Source organism: Pleurodeles waltl, chromosome 4_2 (assembly GCF_031143425.1).
Source record: "Pleurodeles waltl isolate 20211129_DDA chromosome 4_2, aPleWal1.hap1.20221129, whole genome shotgun sequence".
NCBI lineage: Eukaryota > Metazoa > Chordata > Amphibia > Caudata > Salamandridae > Pleurodeles > Pleurodeles waltl.
Window position 1 is genome coordinate 542,622,764 of NC_090443.1, and position 14,583 is coordinate 542,637,346.

Consider the following 14,583-nt stretch of genomic DNA (forward strand, 5'->3'; position numbering starts at 1 on the left):
CTGTCCCTCTGGTGTGGGTGTCCTTGGGGCCTGGGGAGGGCACCTGTGGGCTTATTCCATGGTGTTCCACCATGGAATAAGCCCACAGGTCCCCTAACGCCTGCCTTGACCCAGGTGTTAAAAAATGGGGCTAAGCAAGCTTTGCACCATTTTGTGACCCCTTCTCCCTCCTGTGCACCATTTGTGCATGGGAGTATAAATAGGGCGTTAAGGCCATAGAGTCATTTTTTGTACGGGAACGCCTACCGTGCATCTCATTAAGGTAAGGTAGGTTTCCACTTCCAAAAAATGACTTAAACTCCATAAATTTGGCACTAGACAGGTCTAGCACCAAAGTATAAATATGGAGTTAGTTTTGTAATGAATTAGAGTAAAAAAACAAGTGACGCTAATTTGGTGCAAACAGAGTATAGTTATGCCCCTTAGTGGGTAGGTGGCATGAGGAAATGGTATTGTCTGAGGCAAAGATGATTTACTAAAGGGAAATAATGTGGGAAAGTGAATAGGCAATGGAATGTCCTTAGTGCAGACAGGAGAGGTATTATACGAAGTCCTCCATTGCATCTATTTAGTTTCCAGGGAGTATACTGGCATTAATGCAGAGGGTTCTAACCAAACTTTGTGTAAACTACCTCTCATTGCTCACTCTAAAATCAGTTCCATGACAGACGATGGCTGCCACCAGCCATGTGTTAGATGGTTCCCAATGTCTTTATTCAATCCAGTTTCTGTAGGAGAAGATGTTTAATGACATACCACTTTAAAATGTTGTGTTTCATAATTTCAAAGTTGGTCTTTCAAACATCCCTTCAAAATAAGATATTGTCACTTACCACAAGTCCAATAGCTCCTGCCTTCCCGCTTTCCCCCAGGGATCCAGATTCACCCTGCAAAGAATGAGACAACATTAAGTTATACGTGAGTATCATATGCTGTCCTTCAACAGTGCTTGTACAAGAGAAGCCAACAAGCCGGGATGTATTGGGTCACACTTACAAATGCTTTGGCCTCATCCATAAAATAAGCTAGCCTGTGATCTCACCTCTGGAAAATGGACCACAGATGTCACATTTCTAGGATGAGAAAAGGTGTTCTCATATTTAAGATGTAAAGGTTACTGTATCTCCCAGATGTTCAAGTTACTTACCTTTGACAATGTTATTTCTGCTGTATACGCTATCTAATGGCATACTCCTCACATTTGGAATATCCCCAAGCATTAGACTGGATTTGGAAAGAACAGGAGTGATCCTGTGTCATTATGTGGCTCAGAGTTGGCTCATTACTGCCCCGAAGAGACAAAGCAGAGCTGCATATAAGGGCTACCCCTGTGGTTTCTTGTTTCTTTTCCTTTCTCTGCCCTCAAGCGTTGAAGATAGAACAATTACTGGTGACTGTAAGAAACTGGATTATTATCTGAGAGGGATGAAACCCTCAAAAATCATAAATGCAATCCTTTTCAGAGTCAAACAAAAAGTCACTAAATAAACCTGTGCTTAACCTTAGCATGGCACAAAGTAGTAAGGCTTAACTTAGGGGCAAAGTGGAAAGTATTTATGCAGTACTCAAACAATAATATAAATAACAACACGTTAATACCAAACAAATTTAAAACGATGAAGAATATTTTACTGAATACAATGACATCAAAAGAAAAAAATGCATTTAGTAGAACTGGAGTTATGACTTTCTACATTTTTAGGTGAAAATAGCACCAAAAAGCACAAACCACCACTCATGGTTATCTGGCCATGCTGGACCTGGACAAAGTCACAAGTTGGGGGTGACTGCGATACAGCAAATGTTGGATATAAGGGCCAGGTTTGTCCAGCTTAAAAATTACCTTGGTGTTTGTGTTGGCAGAGGCCGCAGGCAGGTAATTGTCAGCGTGAGGAGTTGGTCGGGGTTTGATGACAGTCGCTGTTTTGATGCAAAGATGCAGTCATCGCTGGTGCTCACATTCACAGTTATCGCAGGCTGTTGTTGTCAACGTAAAGTACAAGTCTTGCTGTAGCTTCATGCTGGCAGTTGCTGCAGATGGTCATTTCTTTATAAGAAGGGTATACGCTATGGTCAAGAGGAGCCAAAAATGTATGCATTGTGACCTGGAGTCAAGAGGAGTACACTCTGGTGTCAACCAAGGGTCCAGGAACTGGAGGACACCTCCTTGAGGGTCAGAATCCACTCCAACAGAGGCCAGCAGCAGGGCTCAGGGAGATCCAGTCATGTCCACTTAATGCTGTAGAGCTGGGAAGGTGCAGAGAGGCCTTTGGACGCTTGTTGTGTCCCTTCAGCTCAAACAGGAGGACAGCCAACTGACGTTTAGAGTCAATTCTAGGGAGCCTGGGTTCAAGACAAGTGGGTTCCTGGATTTGGCTCTAATCTGTCTAGGGTAACAAAAGGCAGACAGCCCTAATTGTGAGCTGCATTTTGCCATTAACAGGGCAGGAAGTCCTTAGAAATCAGGAAGGGATAGGCATAGCCCTAGAGCTACCCTTTGAAGGTCAGAAAGGCTGGATAAAACCCCCTAGGCCATCCGCTCAGGAGAGGGACACCCTGTCTCACACCCTACGCCCCTTTGTCCCCATTTCTGAGAGGAATACGCAACACACCACAGGAGAGCCATTCACAGGCATATGAACCTGTGCACTGGCAGATAGGTGTCAGAAAAGATCCAACTTTCTAAACGCCGCATTTTCAGAATAATAACTTAAAATCTGACTTTACAATTATAGAGGATTTTAAATTAGTACTCTGCCGATAGCGGTAGAAACATTTCTCTATCTGCTGCCAAATCAAATCCATTACTTAAGTGTAATAATGTAACCTTACAAACATTCCTTTTGAAGTATTTCATTGACAGTACATGTAAAAGTTAGATACACGTCCTACTTTTTAAATATCATGAATCCTGCCCTAGGAGTGGTAGGGCATACCTTAGGGGGTTTATAGGTATTTAGGCCTGGCAAAAGATTTATTTTGCTAGTTCGAAATGGCAGTTTAAAACCCGACTATAATCTTCAGTGGCAGGCCTGAGATGTTTTACTGAGCTACTTTAGTGAGCAGCACAATGAATGTTGCTTCTCACTAGAAGCATTACATTTACAGACCCTGGGTACAAGTGAATTGAATGCACCAATCATGTGTAGGTCAACTTTACCATGTTTTCGAGGGAAGCACAAGTACTTTACCACTGGGTTGCAGTAGTAAAGTGTGCAGAGTCCTAAAGGCCAACTAAAAAGCTTTCAGCAAAGGAACACAAAAACCCAGGTGACTCTGCAGAGAAGGCCTGGTCCAACAGCAACAGTGTACTGATCTCTAACCTGGGACCTGTTTAGAAGATGAAGAAGCCACTCCAGACAGGTGGTGGGAGGGCAGTGAGGAAATCTGTGGTTAACTAGAGTCCTTACCCGAACAGCACTTCCAAAGTTAATTAACTTATTCTTCCAATTGATACTTCTAACTACAGATTCCTCATCTATCTGTCAAGGCAGTTGTAACTCGTCAACATATGTATCAACTCCCAAGTCGCAGCCCGGTAGATATTAAGAACCCGCACCTCTCATTCCAACATCATTACAGTGCCATTGGCCAATATGGAACAGGCTCTCAGGGGGTTGCCAATAAATACAAATCATGATGCAGATGACTATCCAAATGATAATATTTCTTCTGCACTGCTTTGCTTTTATTTGCACCTGAAACCCAATGAAGAGCTGATAGTCTATCCGAATAGTCTTTAGTGAGGATGAAATAAAAGTTTAACACCCTCTATCGATCAAGATCATGGATGCTCGCCTCTTCTTTCAGTGGGTGAGATAGAGCAAAGAATGCTGGCAAAGTGATCAAAATGACCAACATGGAAGGGTATCATGAATTTAGGAAGGTAGGTTACCCTAGTTATTAGCAACAACTTGTCTGGAAATAAGCAGGTATAAGGTGGTTGAACTGACTCTGCCTGAAGTTGATGGTCGTGGACTGCTGATGTAATGTAATGGCACTAACAAACACTGTATTCAATGTCAATAACATTAAGGAGCAACTGTCCATAGGCTCAAAGAGCATTCATATCAAGAATGGCAGGTTGATGTCCCCTTGAGGCATCACAAAAGGTTTGGGAGAAAACATATGTGTCAAACCTTTCATGAAATGCATCACAATTGCTGATTTAGGCGACAATAGTTGATCAGTAAACACAAAAAAGGCCAAGAAGAGTGACAAGTAACACAAATACATCAGAAATGTTGGCACCACATCATGCAGCAAATCTTTCCTAGTGCCCAGCATTAATTGATTTTGTAGACTTGCACCTTGGTTCCAGTATGCATTAATGTTGCAGGGGATAATACTGTGAAAATAGTATGCTGTAATACTGTCACATTACTAGCCATTGTGTGGGACAGATGTTTTCTATCTATTGTGCCTTTAATAATGTTTATGAAGATTCCTGCTTTGTTGTGTGCTCGTAATTTGAGTTATAGTTCCAACAGCTGTCCCAATCTCTCTTACGGAGTGACTGGAAAACTCATTGTCAGAATCTTAGGTAAGTAATTGACATGGGTAGGGTGGAAGGTATTCTGAGATAATTGTAACAGGTGGCACTGTTTCTTCTTGCAGAGTGATATTACAGTGCTCTCTGAAATAAGGAAGTGAGAGGGCATCCTAAGCGGAAAAGGGGATTCATTCAGGTAGTAGTATTCATAGTTAGATTCATGAAATATTCTAGTACACTTCCTGGGTTGACTAAATACTCACTGAAACATGTATCACAGTGGGTACTGAAGACCACAAGAGCATACCAGGTTCCCGGAGGTGTCAATCCACAATCAGAAGTGACGACAACATCTCTCTCTCTTCACCCAATCCCTTTTCCCCCGGTACGCCTCAATGCTGATCACGTGACCTTAGTGACTAGAGCTTGGACATCCAGGTGGAATTAGGAATCAGCAACCTGGGTCGACATTGTGCCTCTGTGGAGGAAAACGAGTCAGAGCTTGACACAGGCAATGCCTGCTTCCCACTTATTGCAGTACTACTTGGTGTTGTCCATAAGGAACTGCACCAGCCTCCCCTTAACACATGGCAGGAAGGCTGTTAGGGTCAAGCATATTGCCTGCAGCTCTAGCAACTTTTTGCTGGTGACCAGAGTTCTCTGACCTCCACGTCCCCTCAGTCACACCCCCAACCCAGAAAGGACTCATTTGTCACCACTATGCGTTCTGGGTGGGGAAGGGAGTGTGGGCATCTGTCAGCCACTGCTGCCGATTCTGAGCCATCTCATGCAAGATCGGTATGGTATCACAGAGTGGGTCCTGAAGTTGAGCAGCTGGGACCTGAATTCCCACAACAAGGTCATCATGTGCTATTTGCTTTATGGCGTATGGAGGATGCATGATGCCATGAGACCAAAATGTCTCAAAGCCATACTCACTAAAATCCAGGCCTGAACCTACAATATTGGGCTCATGTACTGAAAAACCCGGACTTGCTTGAGAGAAAAACCTTGAATGTCACTGTCTTGTACTGCCTCAATGAACAAAATGATCTACGAGGGGTTTAGGTGTGACTTTGGCTCACTACTGGAAAACAACAATAAAGTGGTGGGCCAAGACTGAGTGAAGCAAGTCTGCTGTCAGAAGCCAGTTATTGAGGTATGGGAATACATGCACTCCCAACCTCTGAAGATAAGCGGTGACCACATCCATCACTTTCTTTAAACCAAAGGGGCTGAGTTAAGGCAAAAGGGCACTACGGCAAGCTGCAAGTGTCCAGGAACCACCTTGTACCCCAAGCAACACCTGTGAGAGTGTAGGACATATATTTGAAAATACATGTCCTTCAAGACCAAGGACACCATCAAGTTTGCTGGGTTCACAGCAGATACCCGATGTGAGCATCTTCAACTTGTCCTTCCATAAGAAGGCATTCCATGGGTGAAGGTACAGGCTAGGCTGAGTAGCATAAATAGTATCCTTTAGATTTCTCTAATTCTAGTAACCATTCAGTTGCCCTCTTAGAGAGTAAATATGTACATACTGAATCAGGATTGTCAAGTGGTCCTCTGAAATGGTTCTGTAGTGGGAGGTAGATAGGGTAGGGAGGGAATGAATGATAGGGCGTTGTCCCTTTGAACATTCTGTAGATCCCAATTATCAGTTGTAATAGATCTCCACCTGAAATGTTAGACCCTGCCTTCCACCGGCATGGCAAAAGCGATTGAGGTAAATTGAAAGTGGCTTGGTAACCACTATAGCATGGGAGGAGGGATTAGAGGACTGCTGTTCTGGCTGCTAGTATTAAGTCCATGGCCCTGAAAGGACTGAATCATCTTCTGTGCAACTGGTTGGTAAATCTGACTTTGCACTTAATAACCCCAAAGAGCGAGCAGTGGCTCAGCTTTTTGTTTTCAAATTTTTCCAGCACGAAGTCTGCTTTTACCATCAAGAGTCTGTACCCACTGAAGGGTATATATATTAGGGACACCTGCATAACACTAGAAAATCTGATCTACCTCATTCATGAGTGCCTTTTAAGCATGATACTGGTGCTAATAGCCCTGCCAATGCAATCAGTAGTTTCAAAGCTTTCACAGGTTACATACTTTGCTGAATCCTTTCCATCACTTATTGTCGGAGCCAGAGACACTGCGAGACCACCAGCATGATCTTTATGGCCATGTCCCAAAGAGCATGCCTATCTATAAGTGCCCTGTAAACAAACCACATATATGTTTCTATGGGTCAAGCTTGCAGAAGAAAACATTATTTTACCCAAAGCATCAATACTTTTGGATTCCCAACTTGGAGGATTGGGCAGGAAGGAATTAGGATTGCCGTTGCTAGTCGAAGTATGCACAAAGAAAGAGTACGGAACTTGGTTACAAAGTCCAGATCACTGGGAGCAGGTCTATGTCTCCAGGCTACACACTGGCTGACTCATGGACAAAACAAGGCTTAGACCATGTTGCAATCAAAGCATCAGTGAGGGCATAGTTAAATGGCAGCAGGGGCTCTGATGGTGTTGACCATAGTTGGAGAATGTTTGTTAAAATTTTTGTTTTTGTCTTAGTGGGGCGAGTCCAGATCCTGCACCTCAGCTGCCCTCTGTACCACCACGGCAAACAAGGGACTTTCTTCTGTTGGTGGCTCTTGTGGCAAGTCAAGCTCAGTTTCATGAGAGGTGTTCAGCCTGCTACCATTTTGTAAATCAACGTGTACTGCATCATCAGGGTACTGAGGTGGAAGTGACTCATCCCCCTCCTCCTCGTCATCAGTGTCCTGGGGGACCCTATGTGTTTCTTGTATATGGTTTTGGTTAGAGTCAAAAAGAAAATGGAGCCTCTGATGATAGTTGTGTCACAGTACAGACTGGTTAGAGTCAGGCTGCACAACAACCAGTTTCACTTTTCTGACTTTGTTGCAGGACACTTGTCGAGCTTGGGCCAACACAGGTTCATGGTCTAACATGGACATGGGAACCAGCCTTTCCACTGTGCTCGTGAAGTCAGTATTGGCACAGATGCGACAGGAATTGGTGTGGATCTTGGGGCTGGTGTGGAAGTCTTTAGTTGGTACAAACACGGTGAAGGTTCCCCAAAGGACAGACAGCATCTGGTGATGACCTGTGATGCTGGCTTTAATCCAGCTGGAGGCCCCTGTGGCTCTGAGTAAAACAAGGAGCTGGAAATGAACCAAAGACATGCAGCATGGTCTCCCTGAAATCTGCAGGTAACTCGGGGCAATACTTGAGCACTTAAGGAATCGATTCTGAATTTGGAGATTTTTAAAGGGTGCAATGTTCCTCCTGATGCCCTTTTTCTTTTTTCTAGAATAGGTGGATGAAGCTGAGTCTCTCTTTGACTTTTTGTAGTTGTGCTTAGACTTCAACTTACCCAAAGCCTTCAAGAAGGAAGTCTCTGGTTCACGGGAACAGCCTTGTGACTGGAATAGAGACTGAGCCCCTGACTTGGAGCAGGGGCAAGACCTCTTTTTTGGGTTCAATGATGTGCAGCTTTGCCTTCCAGTCCAGGATCATCTTTGGGTACATGAGGGCATACATGTTGTGATCAGAGACCAAGCACCAAGGACACTCTGGGGATCATTCCGACCCTGGCGGTCAAAGACCGCCAGGGCCGCGAATGGAGGAAGCACCGCCAACAGGCTGGCGGTGCTTCCCTGCCCATTCTGACCGCGGCGGTAAAGCCGCGGTCAGAAAACCGGGGCCGGCGGTTTCCCGCCAGTTTACCCCCGGCTGGGCGAATCCGCCATGGCGGCGCTGCAAGCAGCGCCGCCATGGGGATTCTGACCCCCTTACTGCCAGCCTGTTTCTGGCGGTTGTCACCGCCAGGAAGAGGCTGGCGGTAACGGGTGTCTAGGGGCCCCCTAACAGGGCCCCATGAAGCTTTTCACTGTCTGCTTAGCAGACAGTGAAAAGCGCGACTTGTGCAACTGCACCCGTCGCACACCCGCAACACCGCCGGCTCCATTCGGAGCCGGCTTCTGTGTTGCAGCGCTCCTTCCCGCTGGGCCGGCGGGCGCTACCTTGGGTAGCGCCCGCCGGCCCAGCGGGAAGGTCAGAATGGCACCAGCGGTCTTTTGACCGCGGTGCGGCCAAATGGCGGTTCCCGCCAGGCGGGCGGCGCCCGCCGCCCGCCGGGGTCAGAATGACCCCCTCTGTGCTGATTCATGATCAACATCTGTTTACTGCAGTGTTCACTCGGTTTAAAATCTGATGTTTTGAAGAGGACACAGTTCCCTAGACCACTGTCTAATAATTTAGGAAATTAGAGCTATAGCTCTGAGTCAGATGGAGCAGAAAGAAAGAAACTGACATCTGCATGCAGTCTTGATACTTATATGGGCTCTGCTCTGTCACTTCCTAGGTGATACGAAGCCAATGCAGGACTGCAGTTGATATTCTCTGGATCCAGTATGACACTTAGAGATATTCAACAGGTGAGAACTCTGAAGATAGAAGCATTCATCAGAAAAATATCTCAGAGACAGAGTACTAGAGGTTTGTATTTGAGATTTACAGAGCAGTAGTTTTATCTTTCGGGTCATGGGACCAGGGATCTCATTCCTGGTGATGTAAGGCTAAAGTTTTAAATTGAAAGCAGATGGACCCTTATGTTAGACTCATCAGGTAGAATACTTGGTCATTCTAAAACACTCTTTAACAAGGTCTATTTGCATTATTGGCATTAGTCTCTAAAACAGTCAGCACAGTGCATAGAGCGTAGTAGAACTGTTGCTTTAAAAGTCATCTGTAACCAGTAGAACATCACTTACTGGTAGTCCTGGGTCACCCTTCTCCCCTTTCTCTCCAGGATCTCCAGTCCTTCCTCCACGACCATAAACACCAGCAAATCCTGGTGGTCCTTGATCTCCAATATGCCCCTAAAGTTAACAGTGTGAATCATGTGAAAAGTTACAGTGCTTCATGACATCAGAGACCACTTCCGTTCACTAGTCACTTAGAGTAACAGTAACAGATTAAGGAAGACACAAAATGTTACTTACTTCTATTAACCATATTGCTGGTGGATGTTATATCTTCCTGCAGAATCCCCACCTTATACATATTACCTTATGAATATTTTGCAGGTGCCAGACTGTATATGAAAACATTTTTTCCAAGCACTAGCTCTTCAGTGCTGCAAGGTGATGCCCTATGGCTTCAGGAGTTGCTTCTTTGCCGCAAGACAACACAGTTCTCTATACTTTTTTCATGACATATTGAGGTGTTGTACTGCCATTTGTTAAATTTTGTTTTGACCAATGACTTTGTGTTTCACCACTGCGCATATTAGTTGCTCAATGTTCACATTGTATGTTTTGTTCAGTTTAGCCGCCTATGGGCTTTGACATTGCATTAGCCATTACTTTCTGTATTCAGTTTAGCCGCCTATGGGCTTTGACATTGCATTAGTCATTACATTCTGTATTCTGCCTATTGGCTTTGACATGCTGTATCCAGTCTAGCCGCCTATTGGCTTTGACATTGCATTCCTATTGGCTTTGACATGATGTATTCAATTTAGCTGCCTATTGACTTTGACATGCTATTAGATATTCTGCCTATGGGCTTTGACATGATATTACATTTTATATTCAGCTCAGCTGCCTATTGGCTTTGACATGATATTATACATTGCATTTTATATTCAGCTTAGCTGCCTCTGGGCTTTGACATGATATTATATATTGCATTTTGTATTCAGCTTAACTGCCTATTGGCTTTGACATGATATTATACATTACATTTTGTATTCAGCTCCGCTGCCTATTGGCTTTGACATGATATTACATTGCATTTTGTATTCAGCTCAGCTGCCTATTGGCTTTGACATGACACTAGACATTGCATTTGATATTTAGGTTAGCTGCCTATTGCCTTTAACATGACATTGCATTTGATATCTAGGTTAGCTGCCTATTGCCTTTAACGTGGAGTTAGACATTGCAGTTGAGAATCCAAGCTGTATTTTTCCAAGCTGTGTTTTTGCACAAGATGTTTTTCCCACACGGTGACTAGACATGATAAGAGAGAGTACATGGGTGTTGTTTTTCTTCGCTTGAGCTTGGGAACAGGAGTAGTCTTGGAGACCTGGCCAGTCTCCAAAAGGCTTGCTCAGTTTCCCAGGTCTGAGAGGAGGGGGCACACCTTTGTAACGAATGACACAGGCTGCAGAGAGTCAGATTCGAATCTGCCGGACCTCGTGCTGGAGCTTGGCGCCAGCTGCCAGCAATCCCGTGTGGGTAGATGAATCTCTTTCTCGCGGCTGACAGGGGTCATCAGCTTGCAGACCTTAGAAAGATGAAGCTGTAAATAGTTTCCCACACGGTGAAGTATTTGTTTTGCTTTGCATTCAATATCTTATAAATATAACCTGCTGTGTATATTGCAAACTGATATATTTTGTTTGATTAACGCGGGCTTGAAAGCTACTAATTCGTCATTCATAAATATTGTGGTTGGGGAAGAATTAACAACAATAAAAGTCTTCTTTGACCTCAGAAGTGCATTTCTGTTGTGTTATGTTAGTGCTTAGAAACTAGATAAGAGGAAAGCACTACAGGTGTACAAAGAGGTACCAAGACAGTATTAGTAACAGGGATAATCACAGCATGTGATACATTTGTATACCCTGGCATTTTATTAGTAAGAGCATTAAGTCGACAGTGGGGGAGGAAAGGGGTGAGTAATCTGCTGTATCATTAATTTCCACCTAAAAATATTTTTATCCATGGTATCCATCCTTCTAAATTATGTACCTTTCTGATAGATATGTCTTAGTTCAGATTTCACAACTTATGAATGAGTCCCAGAGCAACTCCCACTTAGAAGTGGGTTTAAGTAGTGCCAGGTAACCACAGAAGTCATGAAACCCAGCTCTGACAAAGTATTTGTCAGAGTGTCTGAGCTGTGAGGCTAAAATGCTTTGCAAAAGTATGCAAGTAGAAAAAGCACCCAAGCAACTTGTGGAATGTGAACCTGTGAGATGATTGTTGCTAAAGGTACATAGCTCTAAATGTAAAGGGTAGCCCCACGAGAATGAGTGCTTGGCTACCACTTTGCTTGTCTTGGTCACAGCGAAGCTTACAAAAAGCTAGTCATCCCCTCTGCAATGTCACGTGTGGTTGATATAACAGCCCTACAGATACATGTCCATCCCATGCAGTCCCTCCTCCTCTGTGTTGGGGTTAAATGGAGGGAAAACCACGGAAGAGTGATGGACTGACCCCTGTAAAAGAATGACACAACTTATGCACAAACGCAGGGCAGGTCGAATCACCAGTTTATCTGGGTAGAACACTGTGAACGGTAACCCGACAGAAAAGGGCAGCAGTTCACTAATGCTATTGGCCAAAGTTATTGTTGCGTGTATTGTGTTTTCTTGCTTATGTGCTTATCCATTAACATAATAATTGATGAGATTTATAAAGGACTTCCTTAACGCCCCATCAATTATGATGTTATTAAATATCCTGCCCTTACTCTTACCAACTGATTGTGATACATCAATATGATACCTTATTAAGATCAGTCTGTCACATTTCCTGAGAACCGAGCATGCTTGTTCTCAGTGGCAAGATGTATACTTAAATTTTTAAGAAATATGTTTGCTTGTGATTTCTACCATTATGATTTCTTATTAAGCCTTGTTATGCTAACATCATTTTGATTAAATTCTGTAATTAGGGATCAATGTCCCTTGGTTAATTCTGCATTCTGCTTCATTAATCATGAGGTCTAGCCTTTTCATAATAAGCACAAACCATAGGCAAAGCCAATAGAACTCGTCTGTGTTTACTGGCTTTGTCAATGTTTTAGCAGTTGGCTGCTATGCAGCATGTCTGAAATTAAAAAAACGTGTTTTTATTTCAGTCATGCTGCACACCAGCTGCACTACTGTACATGACAAGAAAAACTAAGCCAATAGATCTTGCATAGGTTGAAGGGTTCAAAATAGAAGTTATAGCTTTAAGAGTGTGCAAATTATTTAGAAATATACGCAAGGCTTAATTTAAGTGTAATTGTTTAGCAGCTTTGTAGTATTTCATAATATGCAAATGTGGTACAGATAGGAATACCTACATTGCATTCATGTATTTATATTCATATATTGTAACCAGCAATTATTAAAGTTTGGCTTTAACTGCAAAATAGGCTCTTTGCCATTCAACTGACAAACATAACAAGATTGTGACATTATTTTCTGTGTCATCGTTTCCTGTGACATCATTGGGTATTGCTATTGCTGGTTTCACCACTATTTCTTTCTGAGACATGCTATGGCAGCAGCACAATTTAAGGGGACCTGACAATACCTGCACTGCTGCAAACAGGTCTACAGCTCCCAGATGGTGCATACTACTAGGGAGAAACCCTGCAGCACTGAGCTGTGTGTACAGAGCTGAGGGCAGCTCCAGTAGCTCTCGTGTGGTGCAGATTATTGAGAACAGTTGCTGCACTTCTCAATTTGTGTATAGAGTTGAGAGCAGCTCCTTCAGTTTTGTGCAGTTCTAAGATGTGCTCCTGCAGCTCTCTGCTGCAAGAAAGCTTCTGTACTACAAAGCTAATGGTAATTCTTGCACCTCTAAATTTGTGTGCAGATCTGAGGTCTGTAACTGCAACATATTGGAACAAATTGCATTCAGCTCCCAGGCTGAGTGTACTTGACTGGTGACCGATCCCTTGTCCCTCTGGCAGTTGTACCTGTGGCTGAGGGTGGCTCCTGCGACTCTCCTGATGTATATACAGTGCTTTAAATGGAAAGATAGAAGTGCAGGTACTCTGTACCACAGTACCTGCTTGTTTCTGAGAAGTGCCGGTACTCTCCAATTAAAAGTATTACGTTTTTCTTGAGATATGCCGGTACTCTCCCTCTCAAAATAAAAAAGTGCCGGTACTCAGTACCGGAGAGTACCGGCCCATTTAAAGCACTGAACTGCTCATACAGCCCTCATGCTATGTTCACAGCTGACAGCAGTTCCTATACCTCCAACTGTATGCAGCCTTCGGCTCCCAGGCTGTCTGCACACACAGGGCTTTAGTATTTTAGAATGGAAATTGAACGAGGTCTCTGTTGAGCAGGGGGTTGCTTCGGGTCCGGGATATTCAGGGAGAATTGGAGCAGAACCAGGCTTATGCTCTGTGGGTGAAGTGCAGGAGGGGGGGGCTCGACTTGGGCATCGTTCCTGCACCTCTTCCGTTGACTTGGAGTGGAATGACAAATTTAAAGAGAGCTTCAACTTCTTGTTTTTTAAAAATATTTGTAGGACATATCTCACAATGACTTCGACTGTGATGACAAACAAAGGGAATGACTCAGAGAAAGGGAGTGGAACATTCCACGCAACTAAGACCTGGAGTGGTGCAGAGTCTTCCGATGTTAGACCCCCAGTAGCTTTGTCTCTCGCCCATGAATTGCCTTTGGATTCATAATGCAGTAGTCAGGAGAGTCCCAGGAGTCATGGTGCTGCCAGATGCAGAGCCATTACAGATATTTGCCTGTCAGGCCCCACATGGTTTAAAATTCGCTCGTTTCTTGGGGGACATACCAAAAGTACACTGGGATCAAAAAGCTCAAAAGAGTCAAGAAAATGCTGAAAAAGTTAGTCAAAAACTGACCGCAGTAACTTTTCAAATCCACGATGTTGGCGCATAAAGAAAGGAACTGAAGATGGTGAGGAATCGTGGTGCCTATTAAGGTACTGCGCACGTCACATCCACCATGAATGACACCTGTGACGTTGAGCCATTTAACGCCACCTACTAGCTTTCAGAGGTACTACTCAAGATTTTCTGCATCCAGTTTCATACCTGGGGAATATTCTAAATATAGAAATCTGTGACTATAAGTCACTACAAGACATTGAGGGACAACTGAAATTGGCTCACGGACAGTATTTTTAATTTGTCCTGCCAAATAAACAGATCCAAGGATTGAATGTCTAAGATGTGACTCAGCCCACTGTCCTTCTTTTGGACCTAGAAGTAGAAGGAGTAACATCCAGTTTCCCTTTCATCTAAGGCACCCCTTTTATGGCCCTATGTTCAACAAGGATTAAACCTCCT

The 14,583-nt window shown here is 43.8% G+C and overlaps 1 long non-coding RNA gene across 1 annotated transcript in view; it reads right to left on the reverse strand.

Annotated features, from left to right (window-relative positions):
• Positions 1-847: 847 nt before the first annotated feature.
• Positions 848-14,583, reverse strand: part of LOC138294181 (uncharacterized) — a 44,678-nt gene continuing 30,942 nt past the window's right edge. The window contains exons 3-4 of the long non-coding RNA XR_011203247.1: positions 9,291-9,398; positions 848-887 (exon numbers count right to left, since the gene is read on the reverse strand). This is a non-coding gene — a long non-coding RNA (uncharacterized lncRNA). The remainder of the gene's footprint in view (positions 888-9,290; positions 9,399-14,583) is intronic.